General features: G+C 38.6%; 1 protein-coding gene and 1 long non-coding RNA gene across 5 annotated transcripts in view; both read left to right on the forward strand.

Annotated features, from left to right (window-relative positions):
* TTC28 (tetratricopeptide repeat domain 28) overlaps window positions 1-23,355 on the forward strand; it is a 594,638-nt gene that overhangs the window by 336,027 nt on the left and 235,256 nt on the right. The gene's annotated exons all lie outside the window — the stretch shown is intronic.
* The window catches only part of LOC137204160 (uncharacterized), a 74,008-nt gene continuing 62,056 nt past the window's right edge, over window positions 11,404-23,355 (forward strand). Inside the window, exons 1-2 of the long non-coding RNA XR_010933445.1 lie at window positions 11,404-11,597; window positions 11,865-11,919. This is a non-coding gene — a long non-coding RNA (uncharacterized lncRNA). The remainder of the gene's footprint in view (window positions 11,598-11,864; window positions 11,920-23,355) is intronic.

A 23,355-nucleotide genomic window follows, 5' to 3' on the forward strand; every position in this document is an offset into this window, starting at 1 on the left:
GAGTGAGAACCTTTGTTAAATGTAAAAAGTTGGTTCTGCATCCAAAGCTTTCATCTTAAGTAAACTCTCCCCTAGGGCTGCAGGGACCAGACCATTAATCTGGTTCGTATACTCCATTTGCTTTTAAAGATTTTTTTCTTTTTTTATGTGGACCATTTTTTTTTAAGTCTTTATTAAATTTGTTACAGTGTTGCTTCTGTTTTATGTTTTGGTTTTTGGGCCTTGAGGCATGTGGGATCTTAGCTCCCTTACCAGGGATCGAACCCGTAGCCCCTGCATTGGAAGGCGAAGGCTTAACCACTGGACCTCCATGGAAGTCCCTCCATTTGCTTTTAATCTCTTGAGTGTATAGAGTATGCATCTCCAGTCTGAATGACCAAAAAAGAACCCGTTAGCTCATTCTTGATGGCACACTAGGCTTTGACATGCCCTTTAGGTTTAAATAGGATAAAATATCTGTTATTAAACTTTGAAAATGTCTGTAAAAGGATTTCACTGCAGCTGACCAGCTCTAGTCTCAAAGGACTTGATCTCTGTCCTGTACTATTACTTAGAAATGCGGGAAATGAATCATTTTAGAGAGATTCGAAAAACAGTTACTGAAATCTTGAGCAAAGACATTTGAATTTAGAAAAATTAATTCGTGTTATTGGTTTTATTATGTCAGAAGAATGCCCACTTCTGGTTAAGTTCTGCAGGTTTAACTCCTGTGTGGTCATCGAACAATAGGATTAATAGTACTAGGTTAATTACTATGATGATCTTCTCTGAAGAACTCAAAATATTTTATTTGTCTTAGCACATTCAGTATTATGACTCTCAGACATTCATGTTTTCTTCTTGTTCTACTTTATTTCTCTTGGTTACAGAAGGAATTGGACATAGGTGAAGGATCACAAGAAAGCAATGACTTGGGTCCTTCTCCTACCAAATTTTAGAAACAGATATTTTGGCTTGCTTTATTCCCGTTTACTAAGTGTGATTTGCCCTGGCACCTGGCTGTTTTAGTGTCCTGTGTGGCTATTAAAAGCAATGGATTTCCCAGCTTATAAAGTTTCTTCTAGATTGATATGCGAAGATAAGGCTCTTGAATACTGGAGGAGACTTTCCAGGAAATAGGAATAGAAATCCAGCTGCTTTTTCTTCCCACTAGCAACTAATGTTTCTGTATAGTTAGGCAACTGGGTTCTATCAAGGTATAAAATGAGAAATCACAGAAATTGGAAATAGGAAAGATACTGTAAGCATTTAGCCCAGGGTTTAGTACAGTAACCTGCTACTCCCCTACATGCACCTAGGAAGTCAACTATTAAACAAGATTTTTTCAAAAGGATATAATCTTAGCAACTCAGTATCATTGAAGCCTTCTGATTTTGAGTTTAAAAGTAGTATAATAGGAAAGGTCCCATGTTTGATGAAACTCTGTTAAAATCTAACGGTTTACAAACACCTGAAGAAAAGTGATTTCCCAGACCCTTGTTCAAACACACACAACACATGTCAGTTGAGATGCTGTTATGTAGTCATTCTGGTGGAGTCTGGGCTTTTATAGAGTTAGTGAGTAAACAATTTTCACATGATTAATAATCATGTATATCAGTTTTCTGTTGCTACAGAAATGCCTTATGACAAAACAACCACAAAACCTCAGTGGTTTAAAGCAATACACATTTATTTTTGCTTATATATCTCTGATCAGAGCTGGGCTCAGCAGGGCTAACTTATATGTCTGCAATCAGCTGAAATCAGCAGGACGCTGGCAGGCAGCTTACCTGACCTTGCCCTGCCTTTCTCACATATCTGAGACATCCCCTGGGACCACCATATAGGGCAGGCTCTGTTCCATGTGTCTCATTCTCCAGAGGGTCACCCTGGGCATGCTCTTATGATAAAGACAGAGCAGCAAGTTCTTGTCAAGCTTCTGCTTGAATAACATTTGCACATTTTATTGGCCTAAGCAAGCGAACTTGACTGAGCCTTGAGTGGTTACCACGACCTCAATGAGAGGAGTGAAGAATTGGGACTATCAGTGTAATCACTCTACCACAGTGTGGTGGCTTAATTATCTGAAAATGATATACCCAGGTTACAAATTCCTTAATATGTATTGTTTTCAATATGATTCCCGTTAACTTACTGTCCATGTCTTAAGAACAGGACAAAAGGTGAATAGAATCAGTTTATCCGGAACTTTCATATTTTTTTCCATTTAATCTGTACAAAAACCTACAAGAAGAACCCTTTTAATAACTCTAATAATTATTGCTATCCCTGAAATACTTGGGCTTTCTCACTCCTATCCGGGTGCTGTTGAAGGAGTGTTGATGAGATAACTTTTAAAGGCCGTTTTCTACTCTAAGATATTTATGATTCAGTGGTTACTGCATGGTTTTTCTGAGTCTTTGTGTCATTTACTATGTTATCTTGGCCAAATGACTTTCAATTTTTCAACATTACTCTCTCTAATATTTGTCTTGTCCCAAGAATTTTAAGTGTATAGGTAAGTTGGTATAGGTCACTCATCAGCAATCTGGCATAGGAGATGATTTTTGAGTAGTACTGCTGGTCATTTCGCAAATCTGTGACATAGTAACAACAGCTACCATTTACTAAGCCTTTCTTATGTCCCGTGGGCTACATGCAGTATCTCTTCTAATCCTTACAATAAGCCACAAAATTACAGAATATTATCTTTGCTTTACATATGTGGAAACTGAGGTGCCTTATTTGAGGAAATATTTCAGCAGGTGATCTGGTACCCACCTCTTCTCATTTCTTCCTTCCACAAAGACAGATTGGGAGGGAGTAAATTAGTGAGCACTGATAAGCCATTCGAAAGCTATGCATAGTTACTAGTTCTTCACATCAGCAGAAAAATCACAGGATGGATAACATGGTATGCATGACCCTACAAAACACATTTGCTTGAAATTACAGTTGAGCAATCCATCAGTCTTACAGTTCCATTAATTATGTTTTGTGCAAGTTGCTAATAATAATAATTTCTCAGAGTCACACTTAAACAAACAATGGGCACAGGATACATAGATGTATGTTAATTGCTTTATTTCTTCCAGACTATTTGTGAAACATCTATTACAGATTCTATTTTACAAATACTGTATATTCACATGTTGTCATATTTCCAAAGAGCTCATGGATGAAGTAGATTATCTTATTGAAATTGCCATTTTAGTAGATCAAAAAGAATACTGATAGTTTCATATGATTTAACCTAATATTCAGTACTGTCATCTGTGAAGGAAAATGAGGAATCACTCAGAAATCACTAGAATCACATCTTCATCCTAGACCTTGCTCTTAAGCTTCAAATCCATATTTCAGGCTTCATTCCATATAACTCTACCAGCGTGCGTTACAGACACCTTCAGCGCATCGGGTCTCAACCTAAGCTCTTCAGCTTCTCTCCCTCCCACGTGGTCTCTCTGATTCTCCTGGCTCCCCTGATGTCCAGTGCAGGAACCCGGCAGTCATACTAGCCTCTCATATTCTCCACAGCCAAGACAGTCCTCAGGCCCTGTCTAAGCTCACACACACATGCCTGTGCGCACGCACGCGCACACGTGTTCATATGTATCATATGTGATAAATGAGATATATATGTATCTCTTTTAAATATCTTTTCTTCTCCTTTCCAGGAAACCATCATGCAGACTCCCATTATCTTTCCCTTAATTTATGTTCCGTGTTGTTCCACAAATGATGGAAAGGACAACAATCTCTGAGTTGGTCTTTCTCTCTCCCTTCTCCCTCCTTTTGACCCATCCTCCCAAAGACTTCAGAGCAGAATTTCAAAGTGCAAATCTAAACATAGCATTTCCTTGTATCAAATCCACCAGTGACTCACCATAGGCCACAAATCAAAGTTTAAACTCCTTAACTCTGGCCCTTCCTGGTCCAGCTCCTACTTGCCTTTCCACTGTAATTTACTGCTACTCTGTGTGTAGCCTATCCTCTAGCCTGACTAGTCTCCTACTCTCTTTGTACTGGGATCAAGGCTCATCCTCTCTGGTTAGCCTTCCCTAAATGCTGCGTCAATGTCATCTCTTGCCAGATAGACTCTGAGGAAGGTTTCATGAAAGAACATTATGCATCCCAGCTTCACTGATCTGTCAACAACACCCCATTAAGAATACACAGCACTACATCCTTTTGTCTGTTTTGCTTCACATGTATATCCAAATTGACATAGGAACCTATTAAATAGTGTAGATATAGGAAAGTAGAATGATTATATGAAATAAAAGGCAGACAGCATCTGTATGTTGTGAAATTGTCCCAGTTCAGAACTGAATGTTTATTATTAAAGAAAAAATAATGTACATATTGCTGATTTTTTTGGTTGCTATTCATTTTTGTGTCACTAGGCATGACATCCTTATTTTGGACTATTGTATATAATGTAATTGCAAAGCACAAATGTAATAGAGTTTTATAATTTAAAAAAATTTTATTGAGGTATAATTGACATATTAGTTTCAGGTGTGCAACATGATGATTTGCTAATTCTGTATATTGAGAAATGATCACCACAATAAGTCTAGTCACCATACATAGTTACAAATTTTTTTCCTGTGATGATAACTTTTAAGACATTCTTTCAGCAATGTTCAAATATTCAATATGGTGTTATTAACTATAATTGCTATGCTGTGCATTACATCCCCATGACTTATTTATTGTATAACTGGAAGTTTGTACCATTTGCCCATCCGCCTGCCACCATCCCTGGCAACCACCAATCTGTTCTCTGTATCTATGAGCTTGGGTTTTTGTTTGTTTGTTTTGGTTTGGCTTTTATTTATTTATTTTTGGTTCCACATATAAGTGAGATAAAACGGTATATGCTTTTCGTTTTTCTGACTTATTTCACGTAGCATAATGCCCTCAAGGTCTATCCATGTTGCAAATAGCAAGATTTCATTCCTTTTTTTTTTAATCTTTATTGGAGTATAATTGCTTTACAATGGTGTGTTAGTTTCTGCTTTATAACAAAGTGAATCAGTTATACATATACATATGTTCCCATATCTCTTCCCTCTTGTGTCTCCCTCCCTCCCACCCTCCCTATCCCACCCCTCTAGGTGTTCACAAAGCACCGAGCTGATCTCCCTGTGCTATGCGGCTGCTTCCCACTAGCTATCTACCTTACGTTTGGTAGTGTATATATGTCCATGCCACTCTCTCGCTTTGTCACAGCTTACCATTCCCCCTCCCCATATCCTCAAGTCCATTCTCTAGTAGGTCTGTGTCTTTATTCCTGTCTTACCCCTAGGTTCTTCATGACATTTTTTTTTCTTAAATTCCATATATATGTGTTAGCATATGGTATTTGTCTTTCTCTTTCTGACTTACTTCACTCTGTATGACAGACTCTAGGTCCATCCACCTCACTTACAATAGCTCAATTTCGTTTCCTTTTATGGCTGAGTAATATTCCATTGTATATATGTGCCACATCTTCTTTATCCATTCATCTATCGATGGACACTTAGGTTGCTTCCATCTCCGGGCTGTTGTAAATAGAGCTGCAATGAACATTGTGGTACATGACTCTTTTTGAATTATGGTTTTCTCAGGGTATATGCCCAGTAGTGGGATTCTGGGTCATATGGTAGTTCTACTTGTAGTTTTTTAAGGAACCTCCATACTGTTCTCCATAGTGGTTGTACCACTTCACATTCCCACCAGCAGTGCAAGAGTGTTCCCTTTTCTCCACACCTCCTCCAGCATTTATTGTTTGTAGATTTTTTGATGATGGCCATTCTGACCGGTGTGAGATGATATCTCATTGTAGTTTTGATTTGCATTTCTCTAATGATTAATGATGTTGAGCATTCTTTCATGTGTTTGTTGGCAATCTGTATATCTTCTTTGGAGAAAGGTCTATTTAGGTCTTCTGCACATTTTTGGATTGGGTTGTTTGTTTTTTTGTTATTGAGCTGCATAAGCTGCTTATAACTTTTGGAGATTAATCCTTTGTCAGTTGCTTCATTTGCGAATATTTTCTCCCATTCTGAGGATTGTCTTTTGGTCTTGTTTATGGTTTCCTTTGCTGTGCAAAAGCTTTGAAGTTTCATTAGGTCCATTTGTTTATTTTTGTTTTTATTTCCATTTCTCTAGGAGGTGGGTCAAAAAGTATCTTGCTGTGATTTATGTCATAGAGTGTTCTGCCTATGTTTTCCTCTAAGAGTTTGATAGTTTCTGGTCTTACATTTAGGTCTTTAATCCATTTTGACCTTATTTTTGTGTATGGTGTTAGGGAGTGATCTAATCTCATACTTTTACATGTACCTGTCCAGTTTTCCCAGCACCACTTATTGAAGAGGCTGTCCTTTCTCCACTGTACATTCCTGCCTCCTTTATCAAAGATAAGGTGACCATATGTGCGTGGGTTTATCGCTGGGATTTCTCTCCTGTTCCATTGATCTATCTTTCTGTTTTTGTGCCAGTACCATACTGTCTTGATTACTGTAGCTTCGTAGTATAGTCTGAAGTCAGGGAGCCTGATTCCTCCAGCTCCGTTTTTCTTTCTCAAGATTGCTTTGGCTATTTGGGGTCTTTTGTATTTCCATATAAATTGTGAAATTTTTTGTTCTAGTTCTGTGAAAAATGCCAGTGGTAGTTTGATAGGGATTGCATTGAATCTGTAGATTGCTTTGGGTAGTAGAGTCATTTTCACAATGTTGATTCTTCCAATCCAAGAACATGGTATATCTCTCCATCTATTTGTACCATCTTTAATTTCTTTCATCAGTGTCTTATAATTTTCTGCATACAGGTGTTTTGTCTCCTTAGGTAGGTTTATTCCTAGATATTTTATTCTTTTTGTTGCAATGGTAAATGGGAGTGTTTTCTTGATTTCACTTTGAGATTTTTCATCGTTAGTGTATAGGAATGCCAGAGATTTCTGTGCATTAATTTTGTATCCTGCTACTTTACCAAATTCATTGATTTGCTCTAGTAGTTTTCCGGTAGCATCTTTAGGATTCTCTATGTATAGTATCATGTCATCTGCAAACAGTGACAGCTTTACTTCTTCTTTTCCGATTTGGATTCCTTTTCTTCTCTGATTGCTGTGGCTAAAACTTCCAAAACTATGTTGAATAAGAGTGGTGAGAGTGGGCAACCTTGTCTTGTTCCTGATCTTAGTGGAAATGGTTTCAGTTTTTCACCATTGAGGACGATGTTGGCTGTGGGTTTGTCATATATGGCCTTTATTATGTTGAGGAAAGTTCCCTCTATACCTACTTTCTGCAGGGTTTTTATCATAAATGGGTGTTGAATTTTGTCGAAAGCTTTCTCTGCATCTATTGAGATGATCATATGGTTTTCTCCTTCAATTTGTTAATATGGTGTATCACGTTGATTGATTTGTGTATATTGAAGAATCCTTACATTCCTGGAATAGCCCCACTTGATCATGGTGTATGATCCGTTTAATGTGCTGTTGGATTCTGTTTGCTAGTATTTTGTTGAGGATTTTTGCATCTGTGTTCATCAGTGATATTGGCCTGTAGTTTTCTTTCTTTGTGACATCCTTGTCTGGTTTTGGTATCAGGGTGATGGTTGCCTCGTAGAATGAGTTTGGGAGTATTCCTCCCTCTGCTATATTTTGGAGGAGTTTGGGAAGGATAGGTATTAGCTCTTCTCTAAATGTTTGATAGAATTCGCCTGTGAAGCCTTCTGGTCCTGGGCTTTTGTTTGTTGGAAGATTTTTAATCACAGTTTCAAATTCAGTGCTTGTGATTGGTCTGTTCATATTTTCTATTTCTTCCTGATTCAGTCTTGGCAGGTTGTGCATTTCTAAGAATTTGTCCATTTCTTTCAGGTTGTCCATTTTATTGGCATAGAGTTGCTTGTAGTAACCTCTCATGATCTTTTGTATTTCTGCAGTGTCAGTTGTTACTTCTCCTTTTTCATTTCTAATTCTATTGATTTGAGTCTTCTCCCTTTTTTTCTTGATGAGTCTGGCTAATGGTTTATCAATTTTGTTTATCTTCTCAAAGAACCAGCTTTTAGTTTTATTGATCTTTGCTATCGTTTCCTTCATTTCTTTTTCATTTATTTCTGATCTGATCTTTATGATTTCTTTCCTTCTGCTAACTTTGGGTTTTTTTTAATTCTTCTTTCTCGAATGCTTTAGGTGCAAGGTTAGGTTGTTTATTCGAGATGTTTCCTGTTTCTTAAGGTAGGATTGTATTGCTATAAACTTCCCTCTTAGAACTGCTTTTGCTGCATCCCGTAGGTTTTGGGTCGTCGTGTCTCCATTGTCATTTGTTTCTAGGTATTTTTTGATTTCCTCTTTGATTTCTTCAGTGATCACTTCATTATTAAGTAGTGTATTGTTTAGCCTCCATGTGTTTGTATTTTTTACAGATCTTTTCTTGTAATTGATATCTAGTCTCATAGCGTTGTGGTCGGAAAAGATACTTGATACAATTTCAATTTTCTTAAATTTACCAAGGCTTGATTTGTGACCCAAGATATGATCTATCCTGGAGAATATTCCATGAGCACTTGAGAAGAATGTGTATTCTGTTGTTTTTGCATGGAATATCCTATAAATATCAATTAAGTCCATCTTGTTTAATGTATCATTTAAAGCTTGTGTTTCCTTATTTATTTTCATTTTGGATGATCTGTCCATTGGTGAAAGTGGGGTGTTAAAGTCCCCTACTATGAATGTGTTACTGTCAATTTCCCCTTTTATGGCTGTTAGTATTTGCCTTATGTATTGAGGTGCTCCTATGTTGGGTGCATAAATATTTACAATTGTTATATCTTCTTCTTAGATCGATCCCTTGATCATTATGTAGTGTCCTTCTTTGTCTCTTCTAATAGTCTTTATTTTAAAGTCTATTTTGTCTGATATGAGAATTGCTACTCCAGCTTTCTTTTGGTTTCCATTTGCATGGAATATCTTTTTCCATCCCATTACTTTCAGTCTGTATGTGTCTCTAGGTCTGAAGTGGGTCTCTTGTAGACAGCATATATATGGGTCTTGTTTTTGTATCCATTCAGCCAATCTGTGTCTTTTGGTGGGAGCATTTAGTCCATTTATATTTAAGGTAATTATCGATATGTATGTTACTATTCCCATTTTCTTAATTGTTTTGGGTTCGTTATTGTAGGTCTTTTCCTTCTCTTGTGTTTCTTGCCTAGAGAAGTTCCTTTAGCATTTGTTGTAAAGCTGGTTTGGTGGTGCTGAACTCTCTCAGCTTTTGCTTGTCTGTAAAGGTTTTAATTTCTCCATCAAATCTGAATGAGATCCTTGCTGGGTAAAGTAATCTTGGTTGCAGGTTTTTCTCCTTCATCACTTTAAATATGTCCTGCCAGTCCCTTCTGGTTTGCAGAGTTTCTGCTGAAAGATCAGCTGTTAACCTTATGGGGATTCCCTTGTGTGTTATTTGTTGTTTTTCCCTTGCTGCTTTTAATATGTTTTCTTTGTATTTAATTTTTGACAGTTTGATTAATATGTGCCTTGGCGTATTTCTCCTTGGATTTATCCTGTATGGGACTCTCTGTGCTTCCTGGACTTGATTAACTATTTCCTTTCCCATATTAGGGAAGTTTTCAACTATAATCCCTTCAAATATTTTCTCAGTCCCTTTCTTTTTCTCTTCTTCTGGAACCCCTATAATTCGAATGTTAGTGCATTTAATGTTGTCCTAGAGGTCTCTGAGACTGTCCTCAGTTCTTTTCTCTTTATTTTATTCTGCTCTGCAGTAGTTATTTCCACTATTTTATCTTCCAGGTCACTTATCCGTTCTTCTGCCTCAGTTATTCTGCTATTGATCCCATCTAGAGTATTTTTAATTTCATTTATTGTGTTGTTCATCGTTGCTTGTTTCATCTTTAGTTCTTCTAGGTCCTTGTTAAATGTTTCTTGCATTTTGTCTATTCTGTTTCCAAGATTTTGGATAGTCTTTACTATCATTATTCTGAATTATTTTTCAGGTAGACTGCCTATTTCCTCTTCATTTGTTAGGTCTGGTGGGTTTTTATCTTGCTTCTTCATCTGCTGTGTGTTTTTCTGTCTTCTCATTTTGCTTATCTTACTTTGTTTGGGGTCTCCTTTTTGCAGCCTGCAGGTTCGTAGTTAGCGTCATTTTTGGTGTCTGTCTCCAGTGGCTAAAGTTGGTTCAGTGGGTTGTTTAGGCTTCCTGGTGGAGGGGACTAGTGCCTGTGTTCTGGTGGTTGAGGCTGGATCTTGTCTTTTTGGTGGGCAGGTCCACGTCTGGTGGTGTGTTTTGGGGTGTCTGTGGACCTATCATGATTTTAGGCAGCCTCTCTACTAGTGGGTGTGGTTGTGTTCCTGTTTTGCTAGTTGTTTGGCATAGGGTGTCCAGCACTGTAGCTTGCTGGTCATTGAGTGAAGCTGGGTGCTGGTGTTGAGATGGATATCTCTGGGAGATTTTCGCCTTTTGATATTATGTGGAGCTGGGAGGTCTCTTGTTGACCAGCATCCTGAAGTTGGCTCTCCCACCTCAGAGGCACAGCACTGACTCCTGGCTGCAGCACCAAGAGCCTTTCATCCACACGGCTCAGAATAAAAGGGAGATAAAGTAGAAAGAAAGAAAGAGGATAAAAGAAAAGAAAAGAAAGCAAGGTAAAATAAAATAAAGTTATTAAAATAAAAAAATAATTATTAAGAAAAAAAAATTTTTTTTAAGTAAAAATAAAACGGACCGATAGAACCCTAGAACAAATGGTGAAAGGAAAGCTATGCAGACAAAATCTCACACAGAAGCATACACATACACACTCACGAAAAGAGGAAAAGGAGAAAAAATAATAAATCTTGCTCTCAAAGTCCACCTCCTCAATTTGGGATGATTCGTTGTCTATTCAGGTATTCCACAGATGCAGGGTTCATCAAGTTGACTGTGGAGAGTTAATTCACTGCTCCTGAGGCTGCTGGGAGAGATTTCCCCTTCTCTTCTTTGTTCGCATAGCTCCTGGGGTTCAGCTTTGGATTTGGCCTCGCCGCTGCATGTAGGTCGCTGGAGGGCATCTGTTCTTCGCTCAGACAGGATGGGGTTAAAGGAGCCGCTGATTCGGGGGCTCCGGCTCACTCAGGCCGGGTGGAGGGAGGGGTTCGGAGTGCAGGGCGAGCCAGAGGCGGCAGAGGCTGGCGTGGCGTTGCACCAGCCTGAGGTGCGCTGTGCGTTCTCCCGGGGAAATTGTTCCTGGATCCCGCTACCCTGGCAGTGGCGGGCTGCACAGGCTCCCCGGAAGGGAGGTGTGGAGAGTGTGACCTATGCTCCCACACAGGCTTCTTGGTGGCGGCAGCAGCAGCCTTAGCATCTCATGCCCGTCTCTGGGGTCTGCGCTGTTAGCCACAGCTCGCGCCCATCTGTGGAGCTCCCTTATCAGCGCTCTTAATCCCCTCTCCTAGCGCACCAGGAAACAAAGAGGGAAGAAAAAGTCTCTTGCCTCTTTGGCAGGTCCAGACTTTTTCCTGGACTCCCTCCCGGCTAGCCGTGGTGCACTAACCCCTTGAGGCTGTGTTCACGCTGCCGCGAGTCTTGTCCCTGCGCTCCAACCGAAGCCTGAGCCTCAGCTCCCAGCGGGTAAGGAGACAAGCCTCTCGGGCTGGTGAGTGCCAGTTGGCATCGATGCTCTGTGCGGGAATCTCCCCGCTTTGCCCTCTGCACCCTGTGGCTGCGCTCTCCTCCACGGCTCCGAAGCTTCCCCACTCCGCCACCCGCAGTCTCCGCCTGCGAAGGGGCTTCCTAGTGTGTGGAAACCTTTCCTCCTTCACAGCTCCCTCCCACTGGTGCAGGTCCCGTCCCTATCCTTTTGTCTCTGTTTATTCTTTTTTCTTTTGCCCTACCCAGGTACGTGTGGACTTTCTTCCCTTTTAGGAGGTCTGAGGTCTTCTGCCAGCATTCAGTAGGTATTCTGTAGGAGTTGTTCCACGTGTAGATGTATTTCTGATGTATCTGTGGGGAGGAAGTTGATCTCCGTGTCTTACTCTTCTGCCATCTTCCTTAATTCCTTTTTAATGGCAGAATAATATTCTGGTGTGTGTGTGTATCACATATTCTTCATCCATTCATCTATTGATGACACTCAGGTTGCTTCCATGTCTTGACTATTGTAATTAATGCTGCAGTAAACATGAATTAGTGTTTTCATTTTCTTTGGATAAATATCCAGCAGTGGAATTGCTGGATCATAAGATCTATTTTTAATTTTTTGAGGAACTTCCATGCTGTTTTCCATAGTGACTGTACCAACTTACATTCCCACCAGTAGTGCACAAGGGTTCCCTTTTCTCCACATCCTCGCCAACACCTGTTGTTTCTTGTCTTTTAGATAACAGGTATTCTAACAGGTGTGAGGTGATATATCATTGAGGTTTCGACTTGTATTTACCTGATGATTAGAGACGTTGAGCATCTTTTCATGTACCTGTTGGCCATCTGTATGTCTTCTTTGGAAAAATGTCTATCTGCATAGACATTTCTGCACATTTTTGAATTAGATTGTTTGGTTTTCTTTGCTATTAAGTTGTATGAGTAGAGCCTTATTATCTTTAAAAAATTCGAGTTAGCTGCTCAACCACTCTCTAAACCTTTGTTTACTCATCTGTAGAATGGGGATAAAAACAGTAAATACTTCATGGGGCTATTAAAGAGATTAAATGCACATAACACATTAACGTCATGCATAGTACATAGTAAGGATGTAATAGATGTTAGCCATTATTATTGTTGTTTATCTCTTGATGCCAGAAACTGTCTGATTTATCTCTTATTCATCTTATTCAACACCCAACATAAAGCTTCGCCATGAAAACCTATCCTGCGGCTTCCTTAGAAACCACTTTGCATATCTTAACCCTTATTCTGGAATTCTTCCAGACCACCTTCTCTGCTTGTCTGCCCTCCTCTTCCTTGTCTTTGCCAGTCCTAATTCCTGACCCATCCTTGCCTCTCACTCCTTATTTAGGTTTTGTAACTTGGCTTGCATCCTGCATCTAATATGCTCACTTGTCAACCATATTGCACCTCTCTTGATCTCATGAGGGGCTGACTTCTGGTAGTCATTCTCAGGTCTTATGAACTACCCTTCACCATGAGAAAAGCCCTGGTTCTTCATTGCCACTGGGGCTTGTGGGATAACATACTTGTCATCTTTGCTTGCCCTTAGGAGAGAAAGGTTAGACCCCTTAGGCTAATATTTGGCTCTCTGCCTTAGAGCTTAACTGAGTTATCTGTGTATAATACGTTACTCCTTGGGATCCTTAGCAAGTAGAAGTCTTATGCCTAGATCTGTCAGTCTAGGTCCCTTCATTAAGACTGATTTTATATATATATAAAGCTCATAGTTAATTGTGTCAGATATGAAGCTATAGAGATAGGCTGTTAGTTTATATTAAGTTTTAGTGACTAAGTGATATTGTAGATATATGAGACGTTTGAGATACTATGATGTGAATAAGAGAAGATCAGAGAAATAAATTGCAAAATGAATGTATTGCTTTGAAAAATGTAACTTTAATTTAGCCTTGCTGCAGTGTGGAAAACTCTGTTTTTCTAGTTTAGTGGCTCAGAACTATTGTTTGCATAAAGTCTAATTTACAAAGTCAGTAGTTGAGATAAACATTTGTGTCAGATATAAATGGCTTCAGGGTTGTGTTAGTTGTTAATAGTTCAAGCTGTAAAACTACGCTTATGTGACAGACGAGAGCCACTGAGGGGGTCTCTGCTTGAACTGATGACTTTAACTTTGATTTTGCCTGGTATCACAGTATGTTGAGGGAGATTTTAGCCCTGATTTTGCTTCCGAGTATTCATGATTCCCTTCTCTTTGTTATTATTTCACTGTAGCAAGAGAGAGAGAAGAATAGACATCTAAAGCCCCAAGTTATTCCATCTGTTTTTCATAACCAATTTTCTTGACCCTGTGTAATATCAATTTAGTTCGGACACTTCTATTAAAATATTTCTGATTAAAAAATCTTAGAATATTAGATCTCAAAGGACCTTAAAGATGATCTACCCCAGTATTTCCTGTATTCTTCACTGTATTCTGTAAGATATTTGAATAATCAAAGAATTGTATGGGCATAGTAGGTGTGTGATATCCAAGGTTAAAAAGTAAGCTTAGTAGGAGTCTTTCTGTAGGAGCTCTCAGACCTTTAAATGTGCTAACGTACTTTGTTAATCATAAAGGGATTAATTAGAGAGGGTTTATTAAGGGAGCGTGACTCAAATTTATTTGAATTCTTTTTAGTGGAACACCTACTAACAGACAGAGTTTATCTCTTTGATGCTCAAAACCATTGAAATAGGTTCCCATCTCACATGGAATTAAAGCCAGGATTCTTAGAGTGGCCTCCAAGACTCTTCAAGGCCTGATCTTCTGTTATTCTCGAACCTCCTCTCTTGGCTCTCCCTGACCTGCTCCAGGCATGCTGAACCTCCTCAGGGAGGCCTGCTCAGGTCATCCGGTCCAACGCAGGTATTCCCTACCCACCCTTCCTTCTCTGTTTTTCTCCATAGCACATAATGTCTTCTACTATACTAACTACATCATTGCCTTATTTATTTTTTTATTATGTTTCCTTCTACTAGAACGTTGTTCTACAATGACAGAATTTTTTGTGTATTTTGTTCTCTGTGGTATCCCCAACATCTAAAATACTGCTTCACACAAGGTAGATACTCAATAATTATTTGTTGAATAATTATTTGTTGAAAAATAATTATTTGTTGAATGAGCTAATTGTCCTTGGAAGAAATTGAGCATCTAAATTAGGATGGTATTCCTGAGGCTAGGAAGAAATGTACAGATTTTTACCACCTCCATCCCAAGTGGGCTGAGCAGAGGCACAAGTGGAGCAGAAGGACCCCCTCTACAAAGTCCCTGTATAAGGAAATGAGTCATATTATGATGTTGTACCGTGAATGTGGTGACCATATCCTTCTCAGCACCAAGGATGAGAAGGGGAATAGGAGGAAATAGGAATGATGCTCCTGAAATAAGAGTGATGGTGCTCATCTTAGTATGCTAGGCTCTCCTGTAATTACAGCCAGTGTCACATGAAAGGACAGGCAGCCCTCTCGCGCAGCTTGACAGTGAGCCCTGAGTCTAGAGTGGTCCTGAGTCTGGAAAACACTGGCCTGTCATTCTTTTTTTTTTTTTTTTTTTTTTTGCGGTACACGGGCCTCTCACTGTTGTGGCCTCTCCCGTTGCGGAGCACAGGCTCCGGACGCGCAGGCTCAGCGGCCATGGCTCATGGGCCCAGCCGCTCCACGGCATGTGGGATCTTCCCAGACCGGGGCACGAACCCGCGTCCCCTGCATCGGCAGGCGGACTCTCAACCACTGCGCCACCAGGGAAGCCCTGGCCTGTCATTCTTTAAGTACATATTTACAGGATGCCAAATCATGCCAAACAAGTTATAGAAAGAACAGATTCATTTGGGGGATACTGTTTTTCCAGTGACTGATTTTGTTGTTGTTGTTTTTGCAAAGCTTGTTCATTTGGTTTCTGGATTTTGATAATTTCACCTTTTTTCCCCAAATTCATAATAAAAATGAATTCCTTTTTGGTCTTTCAAAAAATAATAGAAGGCTAAATTGGGGATTTAGGACTATAATCATAATTCTAGTTCTTGCCCCCAAGAAATAGAACTTTTATTTTTTAGCTGTTGGGATTCCTTTCTGCTATCATATATTTATCAAAGAGATACAAATGAAAAACTTTTAACCTCACTCTTTTCCAGATGGGTAAAATATACCACTTCTGTTTCATTAGCTAAAAAGAATGAATACAATAGTGTCCTCGGGAGTTAGTTTAAAATTTGTCCCCTTTAATGCAACATGTTGTAGTACAAAATCACAACTACTAGTTTTCCAGTTCTTCCACTCCTGCTTCATAAAAGGAGAATTATTTAGAAGTATGTTTATGTCTCATGAGATTATGCTTTGGGACATGTGATTGCCCTGAACAAAGCACAAGCTCTGCTAATTCCTAATAAATTATTACGTCTTCCACATCTGTTCCTGTCTTTTCTCTGAAGCATTCATCCAAGAGAACACAGCATTACCTGAAAATACCAGAATTGTGGGAAGACATTTTTCTAATAAATGCATTGACAGTTGATTTGTTGTGATTGGAAGAAAACCTCAGGAGTAGAGGGTTTGGGGCTGAAAACTGACTTTCTGCCTCTACTACCAGACAGTTGTCTCCTTGTGCCCTTTTCCCCTCTCCTCATGATTTCTTCTGAGAGAAATCATGTGACCCTGTCACCACAGTTTTTGATGCCAAATATCTAAATGTCTTTAAAATGCAGCATAACCCTTTTAAAGGCAAATAGTGAAGTAGTTTCATCTGACATTTCCATTATAGCTGCTCTTAGTAGATTCTAGACATCATACTTAAAGGTGGCTAGCTGATTCTTTTTTTAAAAAAATCATGATGCAAACCCATTGAGCTGTCTTTTTATATTTGATGCTCCATCCATTGAACATGCAACACATTTTTTCTTAGAAATATGACTTGATCTGAGGATATCTGAAACAGCCTGGACTAGATTTTTCTAGCATTTGTCTTATATCCTAGAGATAGGGCCATTTCTCATAGTTTTGTGACATACCTAAGTATTTTTGAACTAACATCAATTACTTTGTTATCTGTGGTACTCTGAGTCCAAACTGGAAAAAAAAAAAACAACCCCAAATGTTAAATCACCACCATTATTGCAGTTACTGTCACATTGTTGTTTTATGTAGAAGTGAAAATTGTATTCTGAGACATTGTATACACTGTTTGTTTTTGCATCTTAAAAGTTTTATTAAATCCATTTTTATTCATTCATTAAATATTTAATGAACACCTATTATAGGCTAGGAACAGTGTATGATGACTTCAATACAAAGATGAACAAAATTCAGTCCCTGCCTTTGAAGAGCTCATAGTCCAGAGAAAAAGACAGATAGCTAAACAGAAAAATTACAATTACAGCAGTAATAAATTGCTTCTAAAGAGCTATTGCCTATCTGTGATATGTGCACATCCACCACATTTTACCAATTGAGCCTCCCATAATGGACACCAGAATGTCTTCAGCTACCCACCACCACAGCAGTACTTTGAAGATCACCTTTGGATTTGTTCCCTTCTGGACCTGACGAGAATTTCTTTGGAATATATACTCAGTGGTGAAAGTGTGAGGTAGTAGAATATACATATACTAGATTTAACCAAAAACTGCCAGATTCTTCCCTGGAATGGCTGTATCAGTATTTATCTCCACATATGTATTCCTGTGTCCTACATCTCCATTAGCACTTGGCATTCTTCAACATTCTAATTTTTGTTGGTCTAAAAACTGTAACATGCTTCTTCATTGTTTTAATTTGCATTTCTTTCATTATTAGCCGATTTGAGCATCTGCTTACATTCTTGTTTGCCTTTAAGTTCCCTCTTCTGTAAGTTGTTAGACATTTTGCTGTCGACGGTGGCGGTGTTGGGGTTGCTGCCCTGCTGTGCTCTAGAGCTCAGGTCACTTGCCAGTTTTAGACATTGCAAATGCTTTCTCCTATTGCCATCTTTGTTGTGCATGAGTTCGTGTAATTATTTGTGTATTTTATTGCATATTGCCCTTATTTTATAAAAATTAGTGGGAAATTTAAATATAAAAGTGCTAATATTAACAAAAAGATATGTAGGTCTCATAAACTAATACAGTTGCGATAAAGATGGAAAACTATTGGCCCTGCTCAAAATAGTATATCTTTATCCTCAGTTTGACTTTCTTTGACGTGTCCTGGTAAAGGAAGGAAAAGATTAAGACTAAAGAACATATATAAAATGCTGAAAATATAACTGTGAAGATCCTATCTAATAGGTTGGGTGTAATCGTAGAACCAGAACTTCCCTTATAACATCAAATTCCATTGTTTGACCTGTGCACAGTAAACCTTTGTTCATATTTTCAGCCTTTGTTCACATTTGGTGCAAATTATGCACCAAAAGTCGTGAGTTCTGTCTGAGAGACCGGTTACAAGGGCATTGCTAAGTAAAGTCCACCGCTTTAGGGCACTGACTAATTCCAACTATAGTGTGTTAATTTATAGTATGTTGGTTTCTGCTAAAGAAGGTAGAAAATGGGAGGACTAAAATAAGAGTATAGAGGGCAATTATTTTATTCTATGGGGAAAATTTGGGGGCTGTCTTCTTCAAAGGAAGAAAAAGTATAAAGAAAGGATGTAGGATTTAATTAGTATAAAGAAAGGAAGTAGGATTTCTGTAAGGACAACGGTGGTAAAAATCAGCTAAGAGTTCCTGTAAGATTTGCTTAAAGAGCTTAGGTGAGGTGAATAAACGATATATAGTTCTTCCTTTCTGTCTTTATCCCTTTTGTTAACCTCTTTCTCTTCACCATTAGCCCTATGAATATCTTCAGGTCTCTCCTATCTTAGGAAAAAAATTCCCTTGACCTTGTGTTCTTTTTTAGCTACTATGCTATTTTTTTTACCACCAAGGTGAGCCACATTTCTCAAAAACATAATCTACACTTGGTACCAACGCTTCCTGACTTTAGTCATTCTTCCTTTTTTATGCAACCCTCTTTGATCATGTTAAATTATTTATTTTATTAGCTTTTCTAAATTATTTTCATTTCAGACAGTACAGGCTAGGTTATCCTACAATAACAACCAACCAAAAACTCTCAGTGGTTTACAACAACTCAGGTGCATGTTTTGTTTATGCTGTATGTTCTTTGCAGGTCATTAGAGAGTCTCTGTTCATTATAGTCACTCAGAGACCCAGACTGAGAGATCAGCCACCATCTTGAGCATCTCCAGTTGTCATATCAGAGTGGAAAGAGGGTCTCACACTGGAAGTGACACGTTACTTGCAGGTTGGCCAAGAGGTGCAATCTTATATGTCCTGGAGGCAAAGGGCTGGAAATATTTGGTATCAGCACTAATGACAACCACAGTTATGTTATGTCACTTTTCAGGGGTGCTAATTCTCAGTTTACTGTGTCTTGTGACTCCCTCTTGGTAAATGGCTTTCTTGTGTGATCCGTGCTTTTCTCAAATTGCAAGATCATCTTTATTGGGAGTGATTGCGGAAGTGTTCCTACAGATTGGCTTTACATTTGCTTCTGCTGAAGAAACTCTGGGGTTTCCCTGGTCTACGACTTGTTCTCAGTGTTGATTTCTTCTTTTGAGATTCTATACAATTTATGAGATTTAAATTCATACTCCACAGTTGTGTATACCATGGGTCTGGGGTTTTAATTTCTTAGGTTGATACAGTGTTTCTGTATAGAAGACAGATGACTAGGTTCCTTATGTCTTCCAAGGATAGTTTTTTAGTCCCCTTTTCATCGAAGGGAGAAGGCCTTTTCAGAGTCCTTGCTTTATACAAGAGTGTCAGTTCTGGTTCTCTGCCTTCTGTGAACCGAAGACCAGGTTTCTCCAGCCCATTCGGTATCATTCCTCATCAGGTGGACCCTGGGCCACCACTGTATTTGCTCCTATACTTGATATTTTGGTTTTGCATTTCCTCTGTTTCTTGCACCTGGGGGACTTTAACATGTTATTATATCTGACATTTCTATGTGCTCTAATGGAAGGAGGGCTACACTAGGCTTCAGTCACTCTTCAACTATTCCAGTACATCTTTTCTTTCCCTTATATACTCAACCTTTTTTCAGTGGCTACCGATTGACTTCCATTTTATCAAATCTCAGGTTACTTTTCAGCCTCTTGTCTTACCAGACTTTTTCTGCACATTCAGTATTCCTGAGTAAGCAGTCTTTTTGAAATGTTATTCTTCCTTGACTTTTCTGATTCTTTAAGTACTTGTTGGTATTTCTTCACTTTCCTGGGCTTTTCCCACTCACCAAATGTTGATGTTCTTCAAGTTTATTTTTCACTGTGTTCTTCTCCACATTCTCACTTTGTATGATCCCATATATCTTTATGATAATAACTATTACCAAACTATATTTCCAACCTTACCCTATCCTTCCGTTGTATATTTAGAGGCTCACTGACATGTATTTAGGTGCCCCAAACTAAGCTTATCTAAACCTGGACTCATTACTTACCTCGCAGAACTCATTTTCTCCATGAATTCCTGATGTCACTTACTGACGTCCCCTTTTTCCTGGTCATTCAAACAGGAAATCAGGCCTCCTCTCCTTCAACCACTGTCTAGTTAGATACTAGGAATTGCTCTTATTGTTCCTAAATATTTTAAAAATCAGTATTCTCTCTATCCCTACTACCATACGTGGTTAAGGTCCTCATTATTCATTCATTTGTTCATACAACAAGTATGTATTGGATACTTACTATGTGCCCAGTACTGTGTGCTACGTACTGAAGTCACACTTGTGACTAAGACAGCAAAGTCCTTGTCCCATGGAGTTTTTATTCACATGTGAGAGATAGTGGACAAATAAATATATAACATATAATATGATGTTAGAGAGCAATAAGTCGCTGCATTGCAATGACATTCTCTTGTTACTTATTGGTGATTTAGGTAATTTGCAGATTTAGTTTTTTGGAATGTGAATAAAATCTCTCTTGAAGATTCAATCCATAATGAAAATAAGTGCCAGAAAATGCCATACTCTAACTATTTCTCTGAGTTTTAGATATGCAAAACATATATTTACCTAAAATTGTTTGGAAGTCTAAACAGTTGTTTCCTTTACATCATTGAAATGTATTCCTTTAAATAATCATTTGATTATATAGGTATGTTATTTTATGTGGTGGCCTTTGCTTTATATTTAGAAAATTTCCCAGAAATATATACTCTCTCTCAAGAGTACTTATAATTTTCTTGTAGTATTTTGTTTTTCAGTCCATTTTCTGAAATATGTAAACTTTTTGTAGGTGTCTTTAAAGTGGTGTGACTTTTTCAGAAAACAACAAACTATAGCCGTTGAGTGAGTGAGCACTGGAGTACTCAAATCCTGTCTCAGCATTTAACAAGAAGGGTGTATATTTGGGTATCTTTATGCCCACATTATGCTGTTCTTTGGCTTGCTACAGCTGGTAATGAATCAGTCAACGTGTTTCTAAAACCAGTAGCTGAACCATGTAACTAATAACTCCTGTTGGGGTAGGAGCAGAGGGGCAGAACATTGATCTAGGCTTGCCGGGTGGGTTAACTACCGTCACACCTGTCCCCACAGTCAGTCAGGTTCTGCCAGAGGATGGTGCCAGGTATTTTGTGACCTTTGAACACAAACCTGAGTCTTTCCGCTAATGTCCACACCTTTAAAGACTTCAGCAGTGCCAATGACAATGAACCTGGCAGTTTGAAATGAGAAAAAAAAGATCTGAGCATCCAGCTTATTGCAAATGAATAGTTTCTCTCTGGTTTCAGTTGTTTCAATTAGATAAATGCTGCTAGGAAGATGAGACAACATCATTTGCATTTATGGGCTTAGTCATGGCAGTTAGAGCTTAACTATCTGGCTTCAGTTTTGTAGAAATATATACCATCATCTGCCTCCACCCCTCCTTTTTTTGATCTTGCAGCCATTCTCAACTCAGTACATTTCAATAGTTGAACTACAGAATAGCAGGTGTGGCAGGTTAAAAATGATGATTGGGAGTCTTCATTTCATTTTTCACAGTGAATTCTGCAGTTCTGTTTTTGTAGGGAGTTGTAGCTGATGTTAGCCAATGACTGTCACTACTCCTGGATAATGGGACAGGAGTTGTTGAAAATCTGTTGGAATTGCCTGTCAAATGAGTTGGAGCAAAATACAGAAATGAAATTACTCCATACTGGCCCAGGGCTGTTCTGGAAAGAGAGATGTAGCATGTTACCATGTAGCCCTCTCATGTGCACAAATTATGATACTGAATCATTCTGTGGCTATTTCGGAATTGTGTCCTCACTGCATATAATCCAATTTAATTTCCTCTTCTGAAAAAAGATTAGTAACTAGGTGAAGAACAGCTAGCTGACATGGCTAATAACCAGTTGTGTTGGGGGTCTAGGATAAATGCTCGTGGTCTTGGTGTGTGTTTGTTTTGCTTTTAATCACATGGAATATGGAATACTGAGAGAAAGAAAGAGGGGAGAAATTAATTGATTCAGACTCAGGATACTTTTTTTTCCATCTAAAAATTTATTTTAAAAACTTTCAATACTAAGGAAAATATACATTATTAAATACACAAAAAAGAAAAGTCAGTTGAACTCAGCTTTAAGTACTTTTCAAGAAGCTAAGCATTTCTTTTTTTTAATTTTATTTTTTCATTAATTTTTATTGGAGTATAGTTGCTTTACAATATTGTGTCAGTTTCTGCTGTACAGCAAAGTGAATCAGCTGTACATATACATATATCCCCTCTCAAGATACTTTTTTAATGGATAGTGGAATGGGACTACCCTATTTCATAGCCCTTTTAGTGTTTCAAAGTCTGTATTTTCTCATGTTTTCTTATCATGGATTAGAGTAAATATTACTATTCCTTACATTAGGCTATGAAACACAGCTAAAAACAGGTTAAATAAATTGGTTAAGACTGCTCAATTAATTACTAATTATATGCCACCATATATTTGTGAATCACTTACATTTTATTAGTAATTCATACATATTGTACTTTTGTTTCTCCCAACAGTGTCAGAATTAGGTATGGAGTCCAGCTCTCTCATTTCCAGTTCTGTGGCTATTCCTCTAAACCTGGTGTTGGCAAACTTTTTTGGTAAAGGGCCAAATGGTAAATACTTCAGTTTTTGTTTTGTTTTGTTTTTTTCTCTTGGCCAGACCATTGCAATGCTACTGTGGCATGAAGACAGCCATAGAGAGTAAATAAATGGGTATGGCTATGTTCTGGTAAAACTTTAGTTACAAAATTATGTGATGGGCAGGATTTTGCCAACCTTTTTTCTAAACCAGTAGCTGCCAAACTTCTCCTTACTAAAGGGTCTGATATGTTTTCCATCTGTGACTCCTTCTAGTCCCCCATATTTTATTTATTTATTTATTTTGCAGTACGCAGGCCTCTCACTGCTGTGGCCTCTCCCGTTGTGGAGCACAGGCTCCAGACGCGCAGGCCCAGCGGCCATGGCTCACGGGCCCAGCCGCTCCGCGGCACGTGGGATCTTCCCGGACCGGGGCACAAACCCGTGTCCCCTGCATCGGCAGGCGGACTCTCAACCACTGCGCCACCAGGGAAGCCCTAGTCCCCCATATTTTAAAAGTTGGACTTTCAAACAAACTCAATATTAAATAATAATGAGTTCACTCTCTCATTTTAAAATTAATGCCAATCAAAACCTGTCATGGCCATGTTTCTTAAAAGCTGTGACCATTGAGTC

Source organism: Pseudorca crassidens, chromosome 12 (genome assembly GCF_039906515.1).
Source record: "Pseudorca crassidens isolate mPseCra1 chromosome 12, mPseCra1.hap1, whole genome shotgun sequence".
Taxonomy (NCBI): Eukaryota; Metazoa; Chordata; class Mammalia; order Artiodactyla; family Delphinidae; genus Pseudorca; species Pseudorca crassidens.